The sequence below is a fragment of the Camelus bactrianus genome, chromosome 26 (genome assembly GCF_048773025.1).
Source record: "Camelus bactrianus isolate YW-2024 breed Bactrian camel chromosome 26, ASM4877302v1, whole genome shotgun sequence".
Lineage (NCBI taxonomy): Eukaryota > Metazoa > Chordata > Mammalia > Artiodactyla > Camelidae > Camelus > Camelus bactrianus.
Genome location: NC_133564.1, coordinates 35,963,580 through 35,989,497, shown reverse-complemented (window position 1 = coordinate 35,989,497; position 25,918 = coordinate 35,963,580). Strand labels below are relative to the sequence as shown.

Here is a 25,918-nt window from a genome sequence, read left to right as displayed (position 1 = left end):
ATTCATGGGATTTTTATTAAGTTTTGAATTATTTTTAGGAGAACTTACATCTTTACAAAACTGTTTTCCTCCATGCAATATGTTGATGTCTCTACATTCACACCTCTTATTTACCCCTCAGTACAGTCCTGTAGTTTTCTCCATGTACAACATGGGCATTAATTTTGAGTTTATTCCAGATTATTGTCGATGTTTTTGTTAATTTTGTAAGTGAGAATTTTTTGCTATTATATTTTTTAACTGTTTAAACTGACACCTAGGAAGGCAGATTCGGTTTTTAAATACTCACTTTGTAAAAAATCATTTAAAATTGTAAGTATTAAGTAATTGTTCGAGGATCCTTTCTTTTGTGTTTTTAAAAATTTGTTTCCAATATTATCAAAATGGTCATAGCTAAGAAGTATAGGTGTGGAGACAGATGGAGAGAGGTAGTGTGGCTCATGTACAAACTGTGAGCAGTTTCATGGCTGCCTTTAGGCTGGAGAAGCCCCAGAAGAGCCCAGGTTAGACCAGGGGTGGCTTTGTATGCACTTGAAAGCCAGCTTTCCTACCTGTATGGTGAAGCCTGGTGGGCGTGGCAGGTAGATGATCAAGGTCTGATCAAGGTCATTGGCTGCACAGAGCGCTGTGTCTGTGAGAACTGGAGTCCATCGCCATGGGAAATGCTTGGCGCCAGGAACAATGCAGGGGAGCTGGGGAGCCTGTGTGTTAAGGATTTTCCAGTCATGGGAGTGGGAAGATCAGACTCTGCATTCAGATCTGAGTTTGAATTCATCCTCTCTTATTTACTGGTCCTCTGACTTTTGTCAAGTTATCTACCCTCTTTGAACTCCTATTTCCTTATCTCTCAAAATAGGAGAATTACGGCCTGCTGCTAGAGTGTTTGATCAGGGTAAATGATTTGTTTCTATAAGATGCCACGTACAGTCACAAGCTCAGTGAGAAATGGGCTGTCACCTCTTCATCTGCAACTCAGTGCTCGACAGGACATCGGGGCAAAGCCAGTCCGTAATTTGTTTGTGATGCAATGAGGAACAAAATTAATGTCTTGCCTTTCCCTTGCAGTATTCTTACTCCTTTGCTTCATTTACTTCTTTCCTCCTTTCCTTTTCCCTCCTCCACCAAAAGATCCTGAGACTCTCTCAGAAAACTAGATTCAAATTACTTTAAAGGGTGTCTCATCCTCATGAAATGACAGTAACATAAAAAAAATCTGTACAGATCCCAGACGTCATTGTATTTGATTTACACACACACATGCACACCCACACACACAATCAGCCTACCTACAACTTGCTGAGGGAGAAGGACCAATATTTCTGAGTTTTCATTCACTGAGCGTGAGAGCAAAGTCTCTTACGCAGACTTTCACCTTGCTTAGTGCATGGTGTTTTTAATTGGATTTCTGCTTTGTGGCCATAGAACTATTCTTATAGAAGAGAGTTTGTGGAGACATAGACATTCTGCTGAGATATTGGTGTCAACATATTTGAGTTGGAAAGGACTTAGGACAGCATAGAGTCGTAACTTTTTATGGGTGAGAATCCATGATGGTGTAACTTGGACAAAAACCTGGGTCTTCTGTCTTCGTGTCCACGTAGATGAAGAGGCAACAGGGCGGGAGATGGCAGGGATCCTTCTTGCTTGAGTTCCAGGGTCTTGCTAGTTTTCATTGCTCAGCTGCCTTTAGTTTAGGTCCGTGTGGCCTCTCATGGGAAGGTCACTCTGTCCTGGAAGACTGAGTTTCTAATCAGCAAAAAGCCCTGGACCCACTCATATTTCCCAGAGTTTTTCTGCTGTCCTGCTGACAGTTTATATAAATGATACCTAAGAAACTACTGGATATAAAATCCTTATTGTTATCATTTGCCCTCAAGTTCCATAGGAATGGGGTGCTGTCTCAGGCTGTCTAAGGCTAGATCTGAACAAAGATAGGGTGATAGGCTGTGCTGCTGGACCCTTCCCATTCGAAAGGGATTTCCAACTTAATTTTTAGAATCAGACAGATGAGTTCAAATCTTGCCTTTACCAGTTATTAGCTTTGTGAACTTGGGGAAGAAACTGTACTTGTTTGTGTCCAATTATCTTTATCTTTAAATAAGTTCAGTATTTTCTTTAGGGTTTTTGTTTTAGAACTGAATGAGCTAATTTCCTCATTTATACCTAAAATACTGATCGCATGGTTCTGTGCTGGTGCCTTGGTAGAAGATTACTAAGGGACTCAACAGTGAGAATGCAGGTGGGGGACCCCTGGATCATAGAGCTTATATTCCAGGATATGCTTGTAAAAGACTGGATGTGCAGTGGATTTTTAGTAAATATCCATTCCTTTCCTTATCCACATTGATTGTGTATATATCTTTGTACAATATATGAACAATTTTTTATTGCAATTTAAATATCTTTGTAGTATTTATGTTATGTAGCTATAACAAAATACATGAAATAAAATGATTTGTCTTATTTTCTTTTCAATATGCAAAACAAAATAAAATAGAAAAGAAAAAAAGGTTTTGAAGGAGTAGAAATAATTTTATTTCTGTGGAATCAATTCCCTATGTTAGGTTTTTTAGTTGTGTTGTTAATAAGCATATAAAATTGATAGGTTGTGACTTCAGTGTTGATAGCTAGGTGAGTGTAGTTTCTTTTTGTGGTTGTCTTTGATGAATTATTTGCACTAGATCATAAATGATGTGCATGTTACATATTGGAAACGAGGAAAAAGTGGAGACATACTACCTCCAATGCAGTCATCTTGTTACCAAGTCGAAACTCGTACTGCTTGCTGTATGACAGGCCAATAAATCGGGAGATTGAGGTGTTGGAGCAAGGAATAGTGACTTTATTTGAAAAGCTGGCAGACCCAGAAGATGGCTGAATGACATGCTGGAGAACCGTCTCCCCCAAGTCAGAAATCAGTCCACTTTTATACTAAAAAGGGGCGGGGATGCCCTGTTGATACTAAAAATTCTCTGGATCACCTGTCTTACTTGTTTGTTATGATCCAGGAAGTGTTTTCCCTTCATTGCTCATTCCCATACCTAGAATCACACTATTACAATTACTTTATTCAGGGTTATAAATTTTTTCTATTTCTTCAAGATGTTTAGCCATCATCAATTTTGTAGGCCTAGTTACACTTTGGGAAATGTAACAGACAATTTTATAAAATAGACAGGATATAAGTAATACAGCTAGTAACGTTAATAAAGTCATGATTAAGAATTTAATAATCGGGAAGTTGTATTTTGGGGTTAAATTTTTGCTTGTGTTTCTGATTGAGTTTGAGTGATCTTATGAGAAAGTTCATATTTATGGTCAGTCTCAGAGCAGGTATTAATTGGTCAGGTGACGTCTCCCACCTTGTAAGATCAACAGAGGTCTAAACAGAACTATAATTTCTTTTTAGAATAACGTTTCTGAGGGCTATCTAGTTAGAGCCTTGGAGTAGGGAAACCCACCAAGGTAACACAGAAGAACTAGACATAGGTAATTTACCATAAACTTAACAATTGGAGTAGTTCATAATCAAAGGTAGGAGAAATTATCACAGTAATTTTTATGCAGGCCTGGTACGGTGTCTTGGGTCAGCTGTCTACCTCAGATATCATCTTCTTGTCATCCTGGCCTGGTAGCTTTTTCTCCATTTGGGCATTGTTTTAAGGTGAGCAGTGCTCTATAGGCCAGTGCATTGCAGGGGCTATTTCTGATAGGAAATGAACCCGAAAGTCCGTTTCCTTCAGGTTTGGTGTGTATGGTCTATTTAAGAGTACCTGATAAAGGGTCCTTCCATTCAGGTTGGAGACAGTTCTTTAAGTCATGTCTGTTCCAGTTTGTATAATCCCCTGGCTGCAGGTCATGGGCATTGGAATTTTACCCAAGGATAGATTAGTGAGCTTCAGAAACAAAGCTAGAGTATCCTATTAATAATTCAGTTAAACTGTACAGCAATGTGACATAACAGCAAGGAATGGTTGGGAAGTGTGTTAGTAAATACGGACGTCAACAAAACTAGAATTTAATATCCACTAAAATATAATCTTTTTTCTCTCTAAAGTTACCCTCATTTTTCTCAAATAAAGCCATGTCAAGATTAATTGCTTTACAAGTTGTCTGATTATTTGATCATATAAGCTTTTTTAAATTGGCTGTGTTGGAACTTTTAATTAGGAGTCTCAGGGTAGAATGTTAATAAGGTTTGCTAAGGCCAGGAAAGCCCCGTCAAGGGCTTGTCATGGATTTCTGCCTTACAGATTTAGGTAAATTCTTTTCTCTTTAAAATCCTTAAAATACCTTGAGATTCCTATATCTGTTAGGAGATGATCTTCCTCATTTGTCTGATAGAGCCACTGGGGACCTAAGAGTTTTTAGTCTATTGAGGGATCAGATAGAGAGAAAAGATAACTGTTCCAAGTCTGATTACATAGGTATAATTTATCAAATTGCTGTGAATCATAGCTAGCTTAAAGAGAAGAGATTCTTTATGTCTGGGAAACAGGTTAAAAGCCAGTAGTATTTTAAACAAAATCAAAAATTATAACCATATTCACCAGTTTACTCAGTCCCATGTAACTAATTGTTTTAATCACAGTTTTCATTGGAAATTTAAAATTTCTTACCCTGTTTATTTCACTGCTATAGTTTGAAATTTATTAGAAATCAGTAAATCTCCTTGAAGAGCAAGCATTTTGCAAAACCATCAGAAGACAACCATTAACTGTCTATAAATGACAAAAGATTTAAAATCATGGTTAAACACCGTTACACTATAATCGATAAAGAAACCTGGTCACTATACCCAGAATTATCACTGGTAACATTTCAGATATACCAGAATTTTAGGGAGTACATATAATTTCTACAATATCTATATTAATAACATTTTCTCATACAATATAACCTTAGAAGATTTATTATTCATTTGACAATACCATGTTATTTAACATGCCAAATGAAATTTACTAGATTAAAATCTCTCTTTGGGATGTTTCAGGGGCCCTCTGTAGCATCCCAAACTTAACTGGAGATTAAAACAACTTTAATTAGAAATTTATATTTTGGGAGCTTGTTTAAAGATTTCAGAACACTTGGTCAGATAAACATATAGATCACTGTAACGTAGTACTAATTCATTAACAAGAAAATGCGTCAAAGGTAATGGCAGAACAGATCAGTTAAGTGGTATAAGAAGTTTTACAATCTGTTACTGAAGGTGGATTAACATTTTAAGAAAATTTTTTCCTCTTAACAGCGAGAAAACCAAATCTAGTCTTGTACCTGCTTACTTCTAAGATTCATTTACTTTGCCCAAGTTGATTCTAAACTTAGCCAATTCTGACCACGTATGAAACTCTTTCCTCAGGGTTCCACTTCCACAAGCCTTCCATAGCTTTCTATACTCATATTAGTGTGTCCCTTATTTTCTCTTCCATTCAGAAGTAACCAGCTTCAGGAGAAATCCACTATTTTTCATTAACAAAATATAATTCCATTCTTATATCTTCCTTTACACATTTATCTTACTTTCCTAGGATACTGAGATCATTCCCTTAATAATAGAGACTATTTCAGGGTGGCATCATCCATTTATTAGTATTTCTAAACACCTTTATTTTCTCTGTAAGAGGAAGTTACATGTTAAGTAATTCATATTTCAATCTTATTTTATCTGAAAATGGCATAGCTATTTAATAAAATCCTATCATTTGACTTAATTTAGCACAACTCTAGAATTTAAAGTTACCAAACATTTAGAGATTATCTTAAGCATACATTTTAAAAATATATTTTAAAAATTTACCCAAAGCTCTCATCTCATTTGCATTTAATTTACTTAAAATTTTACCACACCACATTACTGTTTTTTTTTTCTTGACATATCTGCAACAGATATAACAGGATCTTATTTGACTTTCATTAAACCTAGGTACAGTAAAAGCATTATACTTAATATTGATGACTTTAAAGATGTCTGTATTAATTAGAACATTCTTAAACTAAACAATATCAAATATTATCTTAATATTGAATATTTTCCAGTTCACGTGACGCTGAAAGTCAATTTGTTCAGTTTTTATTTTAAAAATACTTAATTTTCAAGCTCCTATTTTTTACGTCAATTAAGCAGATCTCTTTGACTTTGATTTTTTTAGCTGTAGAAATATCTCACATCAATAATGTGTACACAGTCTTATAAACAGACAAAAGCTAGAGATCTCATAGCTTCACTTTAAAACTTACTTATAAGATAGGTATAATAATAGTTGGAGTAAAGTGAATTTGCTTGCTCAAATCACTAAGGCTTGCTATTTATGAAACAGACATTTAAGATTTCTTGACAAAGTCTGAAGGACACGTCAGAGTTCTGAGTTCTAAGTTTTAAAATGCCAAAAAGTTCTTGGCCTTAAATTTTATTTCGTTGAGCTAATTAGGCTCAGTCCTAGGTCATTGTTTGCTGTATTTACATTTCTGATCTGCAAGACAAAGACACAATCTTCCAATTCCCCAGAGAACAGCTCTGTCACCCAGACCCAATTTTCCCTCCTCAATTGGCATTTTTTATCAGTGAGAAGAGCTGTAAACAAAGAATTCCGTGTTTTAAAACCTTAAGGTTTAATTTATCATGTTTTCCAAAGCTTGCATAAGGCATTTAGTAAGGTCTCTTTTTCTTGAGTTATAAGTTAAACCCAGGGTAAACCTCTTATTATATTTTTTTATTAGCCACTGAATATTAGTTTTTAGTTTTACGTTATACTGGACAGCTCATGTAACTCTGTTGGTTTCTTTTACTTTGTTCAATTAATATTTTCTGAGGGACAGATTTGTGCCCAGACTTATAACACCAAGAAGGGGACGCGTTTTTCCATTGAAACAGATCTATCCCACAACATAATTAAGCAAAAGTTTTATATAAAGACCATTTAAATATACCAATTTTACAAACTTTTATCTCAATTTTATTAAATCTTATACCTTTAATTTTTATATTTATGTTTTAATCAATAATTCTTATTTCTAGAAGGAGTGCCAGAAGCCTTTTTTTTTTTTTTTTGTGCATTGTATCTAATTTTATAGAAAAGTCTCTAGGATGCCCAAGTTTCAGCCAAAGAGCTTAGACCCTTCTCAATTTTTACTTTGATTAATTGGTCTGTTGTCCCAATCATTGATCAAATATTTCAGTCTATATATATATATATTTTAAACTGCGGCAAATAAAACGGACTTGTTTGAACTTTAATGTTGGGGGGCAGTAGGTGATCTCTTTGGCCCTTTTTTTTACTTTATGTAGTGTAGTATCAAAACCTTGTACCTAAATCCAAAAATGTCCATTTTATTTATCTCATTCAAAATAACCATATAAAAATATTTATCCACTTGGGATAAGCCCCTTATCTTTTATTTTTCGACCTTTTAACAATCCTTTTTCCAGTTATACAACCTAATTAACATTAATTATTCTAAGATTTTATTAGCATCCCTAGAACCATTTATCTGAAAGGAAAAACACAAATGTAGCTTTTCAAACCAGTTTTATTTTTTTCACTAAGTTCTTAGTTTAACCATTAGATATATTTTTCTACCTTTAAAATTGATTTTAATAGATACCAATAAAATAGCTGTTTATAATGAGATCTCTTTCAACTTTCACCAATTTAAAAGTTTTTTCAAATTAAAGGATCCATCATATGGCCATCAATTTATATATATATATATATATAGTGATTTTAAATGAATAAGATGAAGAGGCTTTTCCACATGAGAGTGGGGGTGTTGCCTAAATAAAATTCAAAGGTTTACTCTTCAAAAGCTAAAGGCCTTTGTGGTCCAGGCTGATGAAACAAAGTTTAAGATGGCAAAATATCTGACAATTGGTACAAAGAATTGCTTAGAATCCCAATTTATTTGCGTGGCCACCATATGTACACAATACTTGAACCTTTTGTATGGCAGAGTCCAAGGTTTTCTTTAAAAAAAAGTAAACTTATATATACATACATACACACATTTAAAACACCCAGAGAAAGATAAAACATTTAAATTTCAAGGACACAGGAAGAGAAATCTAAGTTCCCCCTAACGGGGATTTTGTTTTTATAAGTTCAGAATTCCAAAAAATATTTTTATCAGGCCTGGTTAGTTACTTTCATAGTGAGTTGTTTTTTTTTTTTTTTCTAATTCCCAATTAATGCTGTAAGTTTTGTATGTACATAAACCTGGCTGGGGTAATAGTTGGAGGCTGGCAATCTGTCATTTTTTCTTTTCTTTTCTGTTTTTTATTTTTTTTTTGAAAGTTCTATTCCACATTGTAAGTTCGGGTTCTCAGAATAAATTTGCTAGTAAGATTTCCCTCAGGGACAACTCTATGGCATGAAGTCTTTGCCTCTATCACTCCTGCAAGATTCTCTGTCACCAGAGAAAGCTGTTACCAGCCAGGAGGAGGGTCCCATTTTTGGAGTTGAAAGGTTACTCATAAGAGTTTTACTTTTATCCTGAAAAATTCAATGGAGGTAACCAAATTGAGGAAAACATTAGAACAACCTCTTACCTAACCACTCAGCCCTGAACCCAGTGTCCTTCAACTTGGACACACTCGGGACGTCTCCACTGGGTGAGTATTTTCCTGGTATGTTTCCACCAGCCTCACTTCGGACGTCTCTGCAAGGTGGGTATTTCCCATTATATTTCAACCAGGCCCCACCCAGTATGTCTCCACTGGGTGGGTAATTCACCCCAGTATCTTTCAACTGGAGGGCCAGTTACCTGGAAACTCCGCCAAATAAAACTCAGGATCATCAAACAATATGTGATTTCCGAGAAACAAGAGAGACTCACCCAAATTCATCTGGACTCCTCGAGGAGGCAGATGGGCACAAAGGGCCACTTATGGTACCAAGGCTCCAGATACTCGGAGAGTTCAGGTGGAGAAAGTCTGCTCTGGGTCCCTTCATGATGTCCAAAACTGTTGACTGAAATACATGTGCAGCCTAAAGGATAAGAGTTATGTTTTATTTGGTGGGAGGACTTGAGCCAGGATGACAGCCTCTCAGATCTCTCTGAGGGACTGCTCCCAAAAGGTTGAGGAGGAGCTAGGATATATAGGAGCTTTACAACAGAGACCAGGTTGTTGGAACAATAAAAGATTGCTTGTTATCTAAAGAAAGCCAGGTATCTCAAGTTCAAGAATTTAGTGCTTTTCTATGTATGGGAGGAAGCAAATATTTTGGACTCACTGAATTCATTCTTTAGACAAGCACCTAGCTATCTAGGACCAGTATCCTGTCCTTTCTTATTCTGAGTCTGCTCAGAGGGCACCATTGTGAGTTGCTGCAGGGGCCTGTCTTTGCTGGGGGGTGACAGCAGCCGCTAATGACTTGGTTTCAGCATTCTTTGTTTACTGACATGGTTGAAGTATTTTCATTCACATTGCAGTATTTTCGTTCAAGGACTGATTATGGATAATCTGCAACCTTGGAAAGCAACCAAGATGGAATTACTGCAGGTACCTTCTTTAATAAGCCGTGTGCAAACATAGACATGGAGGAAGCATACATTTGGATTTGGTGGTGTAGGGAAGGGTTTCTGCACATTACAGGAGAACACAATGCAGAATTCCTTAAGTCCACCTTTCTTTTCTGTAGTGGTTTCTGAGAACAGTTTATGGTAATTAACCAACATTGACAAATGGTGGCACACATTGCATTTAAGAGCTGGCCGGCTGCAAACTTGTGTATTGAACAGGTGGATTTCATAGGCAAGTGGTCAGGTGAATGGGAGAGAGATGGAACCCAGGCCTGGGCCCAGATTCAGGTTTAAATCACCAATTCCTCACCATGGGGCCTTGGATTAGAATGTAACCTCTCCTAACCTGTTGGTGAATCTGTGAAATGGGCATGATAATATTCGTTTCTACCTGGGATTGTTGTAAGTTCTAAAGAGTATTGTAGCACACATGAAGCACTTAACACACTGGCACTTAGCAGTGTTCACTGTGTGCGGCTGCCCCGCTTCGCGTGTGTCAGAGCTGTAAAGGCAGCATGTGTCTGTTGAGGATGCACTGGTAGCCCCTTGAATAGGTTGTGAATTTGGTAATTTCCTTTAATCTTGGTAACTCTGTGTGCCATGGGCAGTTATTTTCATGGACAGATGAGGAATCTCAGGGTAAAGAAGACTGTGTAATTTGCCCAAATTCAGACCATAATTTTGGATGCAGGGGCCTCGGTTCAGCATGGGCCCCAGGGCCTTCTGCCCTCTCCGTTCAGCATCAGAGCCAGATGTGGGGTCGGCTGTTTCCCAGCCCAGAATATCGGGCAGGCCGCAAGACACACCTGGCCCTGTGCTGCTTGAGCAAAAACTCCGGAGGAGAGGAAGTTACAAAAGGGATAAACATAAAAACAGATGACAGCAAACTGTGATCAGCACTGTGAAGGAATGGAACACGCCTCGCAATGCAGAGCTGAGAGCTTTCCCTTCGTGGCTGCTCTGGGGGCGTTCATCTCAGCTAAACAAACTCTGCTGCTGCACCAAGGCAGGAAGGCAGGGAGCGTGTGGCCAGGTAGACAGGGCCTTGTTAATCATACTCATTCCCCATTAAGCTGCAGTGTCATGGGCACTTACCTAGTAAACAGATGTCTTCCATAATCATCACGCACTTTTCTTGGTAGTTTTACTGCCCCACCTTTGAGATGAGGTCATTGAAGCTGGGGAGTTTGCTGCATGCCCGTGATCACCATGGAAATACCCCCACTGGTCTTTCAACCTAGACTGGTGTGGCTGTCATGTCCCAGCCCTGTGAATGGCATCGTGTTGCTTCTCCCAAGCGGCCCAAATGACTGACATTGATATTCTTAATTCGTAGGAAACGGTATGTGACAATAGGAGAAAAAGGTAGTAAGAAATTGTTTGGAAAACTAGAACAAAATCCAATTCTTCCCCAGCTGGGGGAGCCTACCCTGTGTCACTCACCCCACTCACTGCGTGTCACCTCCTCCCTGCCGACTCGGTGTTCAGAAGCCACTCTGAGCCTTTGAAGAACATTTTGCCTCATGACACTGTTGACTAGGACCTGCGACCTCTGTCCCTGGTTAACTCTCTCTTCAAAGCCATTTAAATTTTTTGCAGGCTCCTCCGCTCAGATGTAAGAATAGCCCCTTTAAACTTCTAGATGCAGCTCCTTAATGAAGATCTCGTGAAGGAAACTTAGTCAAAACCTGGGAGGTATGCACATAGTGACTGCAAACTCAGCACTTTATGAAGTTCAGAATCAGATTTGTGGGTGACTCAGGATAGGCTGTTTTAAGGTAACAAGGGGAAAGTGAAAGGATGCAGGCTCTGTGAGACTGAAACATCTCGGTCCCAGCCAGCAAGGCACCTGCGTTCAGAATGGTGTGTGGGGAGTGCAGAGTTCTCACAAAGAAAGAAGTGTTGGGATGGGAGGGAGGACAGTTAGGTACTTTACTGTGGAGGGAAAAAGTGGGTTGAACATTTCCTGGTTGAACAAGAGGATTGTGACATGATGTGCTTGTATTTTGGAGAGAAGGGTTTTGTGGGGACAGACCTAGGGAGAACGCTCTGTGGCTGGGGAGTCAGCACAACAGAGAAACACAGAGAACCGGGCAGACCCCAAGGCCCCTGCTGGGGAAGAGGCTGCCCGCCAATTCGAGCCCTGGGGGCGGCTTCTGTCCCTTAGCTAGGGCCTCAGAGCTCCCTTCACAACCCAGTCCTGTTGATACAAGAAAAAAAACGTGAGGCATGAGAAGGGCTGTGTCCCAGGCTTTGGTTGAGCCCCTGGGATGTGTCCCACCAGATTTTGTTCCTTGGCTTCTTGAAGTAAAGTATTCAAGAGCAAGCCACTGTTGAGTAAAGGTAGATTTACTCAGAGAGATACATTGAAAGGCAAGAGAAAGGCCACGAGGTGCGAGGGTTTGTTGCTCAGATTAAAAGTAGGTACACACTCCACAGAGTGTGGGCTTTCTCCGAAGAGGGAGAGAGAGGGGTGACCGCAAGGTGGCGCAGTGTTGCTCGTTTTCTTGGGCTTGGTGGTTTCATTTGCTAATATGTAGAAGGACCAGCCTAAGTGCAAGGGGCTGAGATTCCCAGGGAGTTGGCCATTTCCCACCCTTTGACCTTTTGTGGCTAGCCTTGGGACTTCCATGGTGCCTGGGGCATGTTATTCACCATGTTAGTATTACAATGGGTGTATAATGAATCTCAAGCTCTGCTAGAAGTTAAATCTCATCATCCTGAGCCTCAAGGCCTACTGGGGGTTGAATCCTTCACCATTTTGATGTTAATTGCTGTGGCCTTCCTTGAATGGCTGTGCTCTGCCCCCTTCCATCCTGTCTCACTGTGATGACACAGAGAGAGTAAAGGCCGGGCCCTGCCTGTGCTCCTGCATTTAACAGCGGGAGGTGTGGGGTGGGCTTATGATGACTCTGAGTGGTGAGAAGGATGTTTCAGATTTTGCCAAGTGAGACATGGGGACCTGCCAGCAGCCATCACAGATTTATCTCAAGGGCATTATCGCTTGTGTTGTTACGGAAAGAACAGGCCAGCCAAGAAACAAGCACTGAGATTTATTACGCCGGCGGGCTCAGAGGGGCTTCTGTTCCGAAGCTCTGAGCACCTCCAAGACCTGCACATGAGGTTCTATAGGGTTAATTACAAGTAAGGGTCTATTAGCCAATAAGGCTCAAACAACAAAAAGCAATGAATCCGTACACTGAAGCTTATGAATTTGGAACAGATCACTTTACTGACAATTGTTGACCTTGGATTTACGAGTTAGCTTATTAGCCCAGTAAACTGACACTAAACTTCAGATTTACGAGTTAGCCCAGCAATACTTAGATCAGTAAACCGACACTTATCACACTTATATTTGTGACTTAGCTCTTTAGCCCAGCTGGGCTTTTCCTTCACAGTGTCACTCATCTTTTCTATATTTCTTTTTTTTTTTTTTAAGTATTTAATCCAAATTTAATATCAGGTTTTTTTGGAAAGAAATTTCTCTTTTTCTTTTCTTTGGGACTCTTTTGGGGGGTAGGTAATTAGGTATATTTATCTGTTAGTGGAGGCCCTGGGGCTTGAACCCGGGACCCCGTGCACGCTAAGCACACGCTCTACCATCCTCCCATGATCTTTTCTTTTTGCTTTAGCTGCCAAGAATCTTACAGCTGAATTTCTAGTCAGCCTTTAACACTTGCCCTGACTCCAGGGAATCCATTTTTATGACTTTACCTCCCCCTGATTTCATTTAAGTATTGAATCTCCAATTTCTCTTCACTCTCAGTTTTGCCTTTTTGTTGTTATGGTTGTTAAGGTGTGTTTAAAAAAATTGTTTAATTTCTCTTTTAGCAGGAGGCTGAAAGTAAATAAATATGTAAACAAACAGCACACTTAAATGCTTTTATACATTCTAAGCTGTTTAGTTGTTACTTAAAAACCGAATTGAATATTAAAGTGATAAAATTTTTAAATTATTTTTTAATTTTTTACAAAGATATAGCTGATTTAAAATATGATATGTTTCAGGTGTACAATAGATGCTCCATTTATAGTTACTGTAAACATTGGCTGTATTCCCTGTGTTGTAAGATACATCCCTGTAGCGTGTTTACATTACATGTTGCAGTTTGTATAAGAAAGTTGGTTAACACAGAGTCTGGGGCATGGCTGTGTCTGACTCAGCGTCACGCTCACCCTGCCTGTCAGAGCCCAGGCCCTCACTCCTGTCTGCAGGGCAGCGAGTGGAGGCAGCCCTCATCAGCGCTGGCACCACCCTCTGAGCGGCAGTGACAGCAGTGTCTGTGTGTGGACGTGCAAATTGTTTTTCCAGGAGCTTTACATGCATTTCTGCATTTAATAAATTAAGCCCTCCTGTGAGGAAGCGTTTTATGATTTTAATGAATAATACATTTTATTTTGATATTGATAGACTTCAAACCTCCGGAAAATTTACAGAAGTAGTACAGTGAATGCTTAGATACAGTTCACCTTAAAGGGCACTCTTTGTCCTTTTGTGTCTGGCTTATTTTAGCATAAATTTTCAAGGTTCATCCATATTGTAGACTGAGTCAGTACTTTATTCTTTTGGTTTCATAATATCCTTTTTCTTTTCTTTCGTTTTTGGTCTATTTAAAAATATTTTCATTGAAGTCTAGTCAGTTTATAATGTTGTGTCAGTTTCTTGGCTACAGCACAACAATTCAGTTAAATAGGAACATACGTGTATTCATTTTCATATTCTTTTTAAACATAAGTTACTATAAGATATTAAATATATTCTCCTGTGCTATACAGTATAAACTTGCGGTTTATTCTATACATAGTCAGTATCTGCAAATCTTGAAATCCCAAATTATTCCTTCCCACACCCTCTCCCCTCTGGTAACCATAGTTTGGTTTCTATGTCTCTGTGTCTGTTTCTGTTCTGTAGATAAGTTTATCTTTTTGTGTCTTTGTTTTTTTGATTTTTTTTTTTTTTTTTTTTTTTTTTAGATTCCACATGTGAGCGATCTCATGTGATATTTTTCTTTCTCTTTCTGGCTTACTTTTCTTAGAATGACATTCTCCAGGTCCATTCATGTTGCTGCAAATGGCATTACTTTATTATTATTTTATGGCTGAATAGTAGTCTATTGGAGAAATATACTAGAGTCTCTTCATCCAGTCATCTTTCAGTGGACATTTAGGTTGTTTCCATGTCTTGCTATTGTAAATAGTGCTGCTGTGAACATTGGGATGAAAGTGTCTTTTTGAATTAGGGTTCCTTCTGGATATATGTCCAGGAGTGGGATTGCTGGGTCATTGGAAGGTCAATTTTTTGTCTTTTGAGGAACCTCTACACAGTTTTCCACAATGGCTCCACCAAACTGCATTCCCACCACAGTGTAGGAGGATTCCCAATTCTCCGCAGCCTCTCCAGCATTTACTGTCTGTGAACTTCTGAATGATGGCTATTCTGACTGGTGAGAGGTGATACTTGATTGCAGTTTTGATTTGCATTTCTCTGATAATGATATTGAGCATTTTTTTCATGTGCCTATTGGCCATTTGTATGTCTTCATTGGAGAAAAGTTTCTTTAGGACTTCTGCCCATTTTTGAATTGAATTGTTTGTTTTTGTTTCTTATTAAGTGTAAAAGCTGTTTACATATTCTGGGAATTAAGCCCTTGCCAGTTTCATTTACTGCCACTATTTTCTCCCATTCCATAGATTGTCTTTTTGTTTTGCTTTTTGTTTCCTTTTCTGTGCAAAAGCTTGTAAGTTTAATTAGATCCCACTTGTATTATTTTGCTTGTATTTCTATTGCTTGAGTAGACTGCTCTAGGGAAACATTGTTGAGATGTATGTCAGATATTTTGCCTATGTTTTCTTCTAAGAGGTTTATAGTGTCTTGTCTACATGATTAAGGCTTTAAGCCATTTTGAATTTATTTTTGTGTATGCTGTGAGGGAGTAGTCTAACTTCATTGATTTATATGCAGCTGTCCAGTTTTCCCTACACCACTTGCTGAAGAGGCTGTCTTTACTCCATTGTATGTTCTCACCTCCTTTGTCAAAGTTTCAATGAACAAAAGTTTGTGGGACTATTCTTGGTAATTTTGTTTATCCGTTCATTGATGGATGGATATTGTTTGTAAACTTTGGCTACTCTGAATGATACTGCCATGAATATTGATGTGCAAGTTTTTGTGAGAATATGTTTTCATTCTGTTTGCTGTACAGTTGGCCCGCCATAGCTGTAGTTTCCACTTCATGGATCCAGATGGCTGGTTGTAAAGGGACTCGAACATCCTTGGATTATGGAATCCAGGATGGGGGGTTCCTGAAACCAACCCCCCAAGGATACTAATGGATGACTCTACATGTAGGAGTGAAATTGCTGAGCCATATAACTCTAACCTTTTGAGGAAACACCAGACTTCTCCAAAGAAGCTGCACCATTACCCCTTTCCAACGGCTGCGTATTGAGGGTTCCCATTTCTCTGCCTCCTGACCGACACTTGTTATTGTCCATGTTTTGATTATAACCATCCTAGTGAGTGTAAAATCAGATCTCATTTTGATGTTGATTTTGCTAGTGATGCTGAGCATCTTTTCATATGCTTATTGGCCAATTGTGTATCTATTTAAATACTTGGCATATTTAAAAATTGGGTCGATTTTCTTTGTATTGGTCAGTTGTAAGCATTTGTTTTATATCCTGGATACTAGTCTCTTATTAGATATATGCTTTGCAAAATTTTTCTCCTAATCTGCAGATTGTCGTTTCACTTTACTTTTTTTAAACATTAAAACAATTTCTTTCTAGGGGAGGTAATTAGATTTCTTCATTTTATTTTTCTTGCTAAGCACGCACTCTATCACTTGAGCTACCCCCTTCCCCTTTCATTTCACTTTCTTGATGATGTCCTTGTAACAAATGGTTTTAATTTTGATGAAGTTCATTTTATCTTTTTTTTTTTCATATGTGTTCTTGGTATTGTATCTAGGAAGCCATAGCCTATCCTAAGACCACAAAGATTTAAACTATGTCTTCTTTTAGAAAGTTTATACATTTAGTTATTACGTTTCTGTCTGTGATCCATTTTGAATTAATATTTTATTTGTTATATAAAATATGGGGGTCCAGATTCCAGATTCATTCTTTTCCCTGAAGATACCCAGGTGTCTCTGCACCATTTGTTGAATAGACTATTCTTTCAATGGAGTGTTGTTGGCACATTTCTGGAAAAATGACTGTAAATGTAAGTTTCCCCCCTGGATTTTTTATTGTGTTTCATAGATTTATGCATCCAAACTTATGCCAGTACCATAATGACTTGAGTACTATAGATTTGTAGTAACCTTTGAGTGAGTCCTCCAACTGTGCTCTTCTTTTTCAAGATTGTTTTGGCTGACCTGGGTCCCTTGCACTTCCATATGAATTTTGGCATCAGTTTTTCAATTTTTGCAAAGAAGTCAGCTGGAATTTTGATAGGGATTCCATTAAAATTGTAGATCACTTTGGGGAGTCTTAACATTTTTTACAATATTGTCTACCATTCCATGAACATGGGATGCCTTCCATATATGTAGATCTTTTAATTTTTTTTGGTGATACTTCAAAATGTTCAATGTGCAAGTCTTGTAAAATTTTGTTAAATGTATCTCTCATTTTATTTTTAATGCTGTTCTAATTGGAAAGGCTGAGCTTCCTAAGGGTGGGACTATATATCAATTTATTTATTTCTAGGATTCCTACACAGCAAATACCCTAGATTTATATTTGCTACATAAATCTATCCACAATTCTTCCCACCCCCGTGTCATAAGAAACCAAGACCCAGGTTAAGCTACCTGAACACCTATGTGGAAGTGAGAAGTGAGACCTTTGGGTGGGGCTTTGTGCAGATTATACTGAGAGCTTATTCAGTGTGGCTTCATCTTAATGTCTTTTAAACAATCCTTTCAGTGTATATAGTCAGATACATTAAGAACATGCCCTTTTGTTGTGTGGAGGAGCTAAGACTATAATTTTCAAATAATTTCTAGTGAGAGTGTTGTACTTGAAACCTAATTTGCATCAATCTTTGAAGATTTATGTTTCAGGAGCTTTGACTATATAATACCTGTCTTTATTCAATAACGACAACTAAATGCTCAAACAACATGTAAGAGTTTGAGCAACCTGCCCCCACCCCGTAGTGCTGGTTGGCTGCAGCTGTAAATGGAGTCAAGGCTTACCTATCCCAGTATGCTTGGGCTGATCTGCTCAAAGGGTTTCGTCCAATAGTTTGTCGGTAGTCTTTTGGACAAAGCCATAAAGCATTGATTTAAGGTTGCTGGAATGGAATCTATTTTATTAATATTAAATAAGCACATATTGAGTGCTTACTGTATGTTGGGAATTGTCCCTCAGCCTCACATGAATATTATTTCTTTTAAAACCTCACATATTTCCTTGTTATTCTCACTTTACAGATAAGGAGACTGAGAATTAGGTCTTCTCTCTTTTGGGGGGAGCTCATTATAAATGATGGGAAGTTGTAAGGAAAAAGATATTGATTCATCCAGAGAAAACATTTTACTGAGAGTCAGCACTGAAGAGGGTGATCATTGTTTGAGTGAGACGAGCCCCGGGTTGTACGGAGTCAGCATCCCTGTCCTGGACATGGCACGTGTAGGGCTGCGGGGTGGGTGAGGCGGCGAGGCCGCGCAGGGAACACGGATGCCGGGCCATTGGGCTGTGCTCAGGCCCGGTGGAGCTTTCTCCTAAGGGCAGTGGACCGTCATTGACAGATTTTAAGTAGGGGAGTGGGGTGCTTTCGTAGATCACTTTTGTCTTGTAGAATGCTTAGAAACATTTAGAAGGCTCCACAGGAGGTGATGTGATAAGTCAGAGTAGGGTGGCTGTGAGGTGTAGCAGTGTTCAATTTTCAAGTGATTTTCAGTCCCAGGTTTGTGGCTCAGTACCTGTGTCACTTTGGATGACACACTCAAGGAAGTGAAACAATTTATCTTATTAATTGAAGCAGTGATATACCGACTTCCCAGGACTTCTGTGGAGATCCAGTGAGATAACGTGTGCACAATGTGCAGTGTGGTCCCCAGTACAGAGTCAGTGCTGAGGGAGTGCCAGTGAGAACCTGGTAGGTGAGGTGTGGGTGGTGGGACTCGTTGACTGAGGAAATTGGGCCCTGAAGGAGGGGTCCAGTCACATCTGTGAGTGATGGGTCTGAGCTGGGAGAGGCAGAGAGACCTTGCCCACTGACAAGGGGCCCTGGGCACGACGGCTATGGGAGGAGCACCGTGAAGTCAGCTATTTGCAGGTGGAGTTGGAGGTGCCCTTGAAACATCTAAGTGCAGTGCCACAATCACAGAGAAGGTCTAGGCCCGGGCTGTGCATTTTCCTATAATCTCAATCCCTGAGGATGCCGAGGTATTGATCATTGAACTTGAAGACATACTTACAGGACAAGTGAATAGTGGTATCATCTCTGTCATCAAAGCTCACGTCTCTTTATTCATCACTCACTTTGCTAATTGGGCACTTACAGAGCTCACTTCACCGTCCTCACCTGGGCTCAGGCTCCACAGAAATATCTTGTGAGTCTCCCTCTTTTCCAGAAGAAAACACATTTAGCTGGTAGATTTCTCTACCTCGCCAGACTTAGAATTTTAGTTTGTTGATTTAATTCTGTTTTCTGTTGGCCGTCTCCTGACAGGAGAGACATTTTACCTCATGGTCAGGTTTCAATTAGCTGTTACTGAGAACTGCTGATCTGATCCATAGTGTATGTTTTCTATTAACTTTGTAGAGTACTTATCATTTTTCTGTCTTTGCCCTTTAATTTTGTTTCCTCTTCAATGTTCTATCCTATTTGGGGCCTTATTTTATTTTTTAATTAAAAAATGTCTGTTAGCAGTTAAGAAAACAAAAGCAAAGAAAAAATGCACATGATGGCTAGATTTAGAAAATATCTAGTGTGTTTTCTGTCTCGGCAATGGAGGGTTCTAGAAACTCTTGAAAACCTTCATTACATAAGTTCCTTAAAATGCTGATTAAGAAATAAGACCTTCCTTCCTCATCTTTCAAGCTGCACAGCTGATTGTCAAGAAAGTGAGGGGAAATCTTCAGAAGCCAAGTCAAACCAGAAAGCAGGGATTCTGGGAGATATGCGAGCCTTAGAAGCCCTGGGGGGCCAGTTGGCTCGTGAACTGAGTTTCAGTTGCCTTGACAGGAGGGCTGGAGGTGAGCCCTAGGCCTCTCACACTGGGAGTTGGATGGCTGTTCTTATGTAAGCCCAAGCACATCCTGAGAATCCTGCTTTATAAAAGGGGGAATTAGAAAGAAAAGTAAAAAAGCATTCCTCAAGGCAAGGAAGTAATGAAAGTCAATTTTTTGGAACAGGGGAAAAATAACATATCCAATGTAAGTATTTAGTTTAAATCTGTTCTGGCATGAGAGTGACAACAAACTCCTGGCAGAAAATCACAGCTCCTCCCGGAAAGAGAAGTTGTGTTTTGAATGAATCAGTGGGCAGCCATTCCGAAAAAGGCCTCCAGAGTCTTCTGGATCAAGATACTGGACCCAAACACCTCCCTTCCATGGTCTCATTTAAATAACCAGAAAGGTTTTAAAGGAAAGAAGCCATAATCATAGTTCTATTTATTGACATTAATATATGCTAGGAATTCAGAGGTGACTATGGAGTTGTCTCCTCTTTTATGGACCTTACTTTCTATTTGACATAGTCGGGGAACTTGGTGGAGGGTGGTGTTAGTCTGTTGCAATTAGCCAGGAGAGGAGATTAAGAAAACAGTGAAGGGTGGGTGACATTTTTAGCTGAGGACAGTCCTGTTCAGTTGGTTTGTAATTGCAGACTCGTTGAGTTGTCACTGGAGGGAATTGATTTTATGGAATTTGGACTTAACTCAGGCCTCTTCAGAATGGACAAGTGAACCTGGAGAAAGACAGTCAAATCTGTGCAGACATTCAAGTCCACGTGAACGTGCTGTATCCCTGAGCCAAAGATAGGACAAGTAGGCAGCACTTCTTGAGGACAAAAGAGTGGTTTTTAAGGTTCTCCAAGAATGAATCCCAGGGAACCGGGATGGCCAGTTGTCAAACTGTGACTTTGCTCTTTGGACCGTGTACCCACCGAGGTTTTTGGCCATTTATAGGTTTCCATTTCTCTTTAATGCATGACAGATGATGAGGACGTGGGCATACACTTTTGGCACCTTGTTGAAGTGACTGGGTACCTGCCTAGAAGCGCGGGCACAGCTACGGCTGCGCCTTACATATTGCCGCCCATCCCGCTCCCTGGCTCCGTGATCACGGCAGAGTGGTTCCTTGATGACCTGTCCGTCTCCTCTGTGACATCGTAACCCAACAAAATAACGGAGCGTATTAGCTTGGCTTTGTTCTTTTCATCCTTCCCTTCGAATGATGATGACTGATAATGGACCCAGTTACGTTTGCAGATGATTTACACGTAGGGCTTTCAGTACAAACCTTGTAATCCCCACTGTGTGATCTAGAGAAGAAAGTTACATTCTTTCCAAATTGTTTTGATGCACTTATGTGGGAAAATGATGTATGTTTGAATATGTATTTCCTCTCTGAATCATCATGGCTCTAGATGAATATTTGTAGACATGGAATGAGTTTTCTGTATTTGAACTGTATGGTCCCCTAAATTCTCCCCAGCTTTTTAAGTCATCACTGTAGTGCTACCTCCAGAGTTTCCCAAAGCATCCACCACTGCCTGTTCTTCGGACACTGTGAGTTTCCAAGTTGGAGAAGGCTGCTGGTTGTTGAGGCATTCTCTGGCACATCTCTGGCTGGCTGATGTGAGCTTAGCACACAAGACTTGGCAGACAGTATCTAACCATGGTCACGTCCATTTCTGGAACACTCATGGAGGGTTTTACACCTATGCTAGTGGCATACGTTATTTCATTTAGTTTTCCCAACAATCATAATTAGATTTTATCACCTGTATTAATAAGGAAATTGTCAAAGCGAGTGATGTGCAGACTTTGGACTGGAACACGGGTCTTTCTGATCCCTGTCTCTGTTCCCTCCCCAGCCTATCCTTCCAAATGGCCAGGAGACTCTTCCGCAGTCTTGAGTTTCCCGCTGATTTTACCACTCTCTTTGTTTCTGGAGAGGAAAACAAGTCTAAACTTACTTTCCAGTTGGAAATGGAATGGAGAGTAAACGTTGGAAGCCGGGAGAGTCTGTCCTGTGATGAAGCGGTCTCCGAGCCACTTCCACTGGGACGTCACATCACTGTCTGGGCCCCTTGCACAGCCTGTGCACAGGTGATAAGCCAGATGTGCCGAGCAGTCCTCCCGGACAGGGCAGTGCGTTGGAAATGTGTTTGGGGATTTGGTTTCATTATATAGGTTCCTGAGGGCCTTGGCCTGGCACTTCGAGTGGGACCACTCCCTGTCCCATAGACTCGTGCTCTGGGCCCGTGCAGAACTAACGTGGCCTCAGCCTGAGGCTCAGGGCCCGTTTTGATGAGGAGCATTTTAGTCCAGGGTCTGCCGGAGGCTCTGACACTTCTGGGCTGTGGGAATTTGTCCAGGATGATAATAATTCCTCCCCGAGTTTCAGATTTCCTTGCCTGTGAGCCGGGGTAGTAATAGTTTCTGAAATGATTGTAATGATTCAGTAATGGGCACAGCGTGTGCTGGCAGGTAGCTGGTGTTTAAGGAGCAGAAGTCGCAGACACTCTGTCAGCCTCTCACTGTGTGCTCTGTGCTTTGAGAGGTTGTGTGTTTGGTGAAAGTCCCGCCCAAACCCTAGGGTCTAGATGAACTGTTGTTCCTTTACTTTCCCTTCCTTTTCCTCTTTCCCTTCTCTGTGTCCCATGTTTAGGTAGCAGATTCCTCTGTTTCAGGGAATACGGACCTTTCTAATAAAAGGAGAGGCGGAACTCGGAAAGGTGGGGCCCAGAGGGTGTCTGGAGCGTCTGCAAAGCGCTGCTTCCCTGCATTTCTGCATCCGGTCCCATCAGTGCATGAAGTCAGCCTTCCTCTTCCTTCCTGTGTCATTGGGTCTCTGTTTTAAGGGAAAGTATTTTACGGGTCTTTTTTCAATTACATGTTTCATTCAGATGCTTGTTGCTTTTCTCCCTGTGCTTCAGCATTCCTAGGAGAGAATTCAGCAGTGCAGCATCCTCTCCGTGCTCTATGATTTGATCGGCTTCCACCGAAAGTCCGCCTTCTTCAAGCGGGTGGCCCCCGTGCAGCTCGCGGCCCCCTGCATCCCAGAGCCTGGCGGGAAGACCTGCTACCGGCTCCTTCTGCAGACGCTTCCTGGCTACAGTCTGTCACTGTTTTCTCAGGACTTCAGCAAAGGTGTTGGAACTAAAACATTGCTTCAGTCCCATTAACCATGCCTGGTTTGGGCCCTGCTGTCCTGTCTCATCAGGGTGAATCCTGATTCGTTTAGAACAGGGCTCAGCAGACTTTTTCTGTCAAGGGCTTGGGAGTAAGTATTTCAGGGTCTGTAAACCTCCTGATCTCTGGTGCAGCTGCTCAGCTCTGCTGTTCAGACTCCAGAGCAGCCGGACATTCCACACACCCACAGAGCGTTATTAACAGTGGTGGCTGGGGCTGGATTCGGTGTATGAACTGCACTTTGTCCCCACAGCCTCCTCACTATTGACGCCTGCACCAGAGCGTGCATTTGTGACAGTGGGTGAACCTGCACTGACACGTCATCATCACCCAGAGCCCAGACTTCACACTAGGATTTACACTTGGTGGTGTGCACTCTGTGGGTTTGGACAGATGTGCAATGACATATATCCACCGTCACAGCATCATACAGAGTAGTCTGTCTTAGTGACCTTAAAATGCTCTGTGCTGCACCTCATTCATTGCTCCTTCCCCTCTAGCCTCTGACAGCCACTGATCCTTTAGTCTCTGTGGTTTTCCCTTTCCCAGAACACCATACAGTGGGAATCAGACAGTTGCGGAACCTTCCCAGATTGTCTTCTTTCACTTAGTAATATGCATTTAAGGTTCCTCCATGTCTTTCCATGCCTTGATAACTCATTTCATTTTAACAACAAATAATAGTCCATTTTCTGGCTGGACCACAATTTATCCATTCACCTACTGAAGAACAGCTTAGTTGCTTCTTAGTTCTGGTGATTGTGAATAAAGGTGCTATTAACATCTGTATGCAGTTTTGTGTGTGGACATAAGTTTCCATTTCGTCGAATAAACACCAAGGAGCACAGTTGCCGGATCATATGTTAGGAGTACGTTTAGTTTTGTAAAAAATTGCCAGACCGTCTTCCAAAGTATCTGGGCCATTTTACATTCCCACCAACAATGCATGAGTATTCCTGATGCTCCACATCCTCACCAGCATTCGGTGATGTCAGTGTTCTGCGTTTTGGCAGTTCTGACAGGTGTGCAGTGGTACCTCGCTGTTCCAGTCTGCATCCCCTTGATGACAGATGCTGTGGAGCATCTTTCCATAGACTTCTTTGGCATCTAGATTTCTTCTTTGATGAGGTGTGTGTTCAGGCATTTTGCTCACTTTTTAATCAGGTTGTTCATCCTTCTTGTTGAGTTTAAAGAGATTTTGGTATATTCTGGATATCAGCCCCTTATCAATGTGTCCCTGCCCTTCACCTGCAGCACCGGAGTTGTCCTTTGGGTCTCAGTGGAGTGTCAGCTCTTCAAAGAGGTTCCCTGTCTTCCCTCAGCCTAAATACTGTCCTTGTATTTTTCACTTTCATTGACTCATTTTGTTCTTTTTAAATAGCATTTCCCATAATTTGTAAGTAGATTAACAAAAAAAGGGCAATGATTGAACACCACCTCCCCCACCAGGAAGTGTGCCCTGTGAGAGCAGAGGCCCTGTCCCCACTCACCGTTTCTCATGACAGCACATGGCACATGTCCATGTAAAAGTGTGTAACGTGGGGCCAAACCTGATGAGCAGCTATGATGACATGTGTTGGCTACCATTTATTGAGTAGACTTTGTTTCTAATGTAAATTATTAAATCACATGAATGAAACTTGTTTGTTTTGAAAAATAAAACAACAAAGCACACCTCCATTTGATTGGTACTTTCTACTTAGCCTTCTGACACAGGAGGGGATGTTCACAATCATTTTGTGGAGGAAGTTGGGGAGGTAAAGTAAGAGAGTGAGATCAAATAAAGTAAAAATGATAACTATCAGTTGGCATTATTTTCACTAAGACATAAAAGTTACTTTAAACCCTATCTCAGCTGTTGTTCTGTTGTTTTAAACATTTCTCATAGAATTAAATGGAAGCCCACTAAACCCTGAAAGGGAAATTGTGTGCTCAGGTCCTGAAAAGTGTTTATGTCTATTTCTTGAAATGCACATTTTCCCTGCTGGTTACGGAATTTCGAGGCGGGAACACAGCCGTGCGCTGTGTGTCTGCCGGCTTTACGGGCTGCTCACTTTCATTTTCATTTTCTTGTGTTGCAGTTTATGAAGGTTTTCCATGAGGTATATTGCTCAGCCTTTTCCTGAATGAAGGATTGAATTTTCCACAGGAAATCTTATGAAAGAGAGTGACAAGGCACATGGGTTTCCCAAAAAGGAATACTTGATGTAATAAACTCTCACTATGGTGAACTTTTTTAATACAAGCCAGTTGAAAATTTTATCACTTGGTCATAGGCCACAAATCTGTCTTAAGAATAAAAAGATTCAAATTTTATAGAAGAAGCAGTTTGAATCAAGTAGAAATTATGATTTGTACACTAGTTGGTGTTAGAACTTATACTCAGTCTTATCATAATTGCCTGTGGTAGGAACTGGATCATTATTTATTTATTAAAAAAAAAATCCACTAGGTGCTATTTGCCCCATTCTTGATGCAGCAGTGCTGAGGTTAGTTAAGTTGGGCCATTTAGGATTGTTAGCTAGGTTTACCAGACATTGATTTCAGCCTCTTTATCTTTTTTACAATCTCTTCTTTTTTATCGGCCTTTGGTCTTTTGACAACGTGGAAATACTCCACGGATCTGCCTTTCCCTTTTTTCCTGTCTTTGTGGGAAAAGATTTCTGAAAGACAAACTACTAGGATATTAAGGATTTTGTGTGGGGTAAGTTTATTCAGTTCTCAGGTTTTCAATTAATACGTATTAATACTTGCTATTCAGCTAATGACAGTAAAATTATAAACTAACTTAAGTATATATCAGTAAGTATAGTACAATCAGCCCATCACCCAGATTAAGGAATTCACAAACTTTTCCATATTTCCTTTATTCAGACCTTTGTTCTTTTATTTGTCCTTTGTTGAAGTTTTTGACAGCAAATCCAAGAAGACATGTCATTTTACCCTATGTACTCAAGTAGACATGTCTGAGAAATGAGGGCCTTTTCTTTGATCAGGTTTTTCCATTTGACTTATGTGCT

General features: G+C 40.1%; 1 protein-coding gene across 3 annotated transcripts in view; it reads left to right on the top strand.

Annotated features, from left to right (window-relative positions):
* The window catches only part of LOC141575166 (uncharacterized), a 135,599-nt gene extending 111,021 nt beyond the window's left edge, over positions 1-24,578 (top strand). For all 3 annotated transcript variants that reach the window (XR_012502547.1, XM_074353827.1, XM_074353822.1), the window contains one exon: positions 22,643-24,578. The gene's annotated coding sequence lies outside the window, so the exon portion shown is untranslated. The remainder of the gene's footprint in view (positions 1-22,642) is intronic.
* Positions 24,579-25,918: the final 1,340 nt, after the last annotated feature.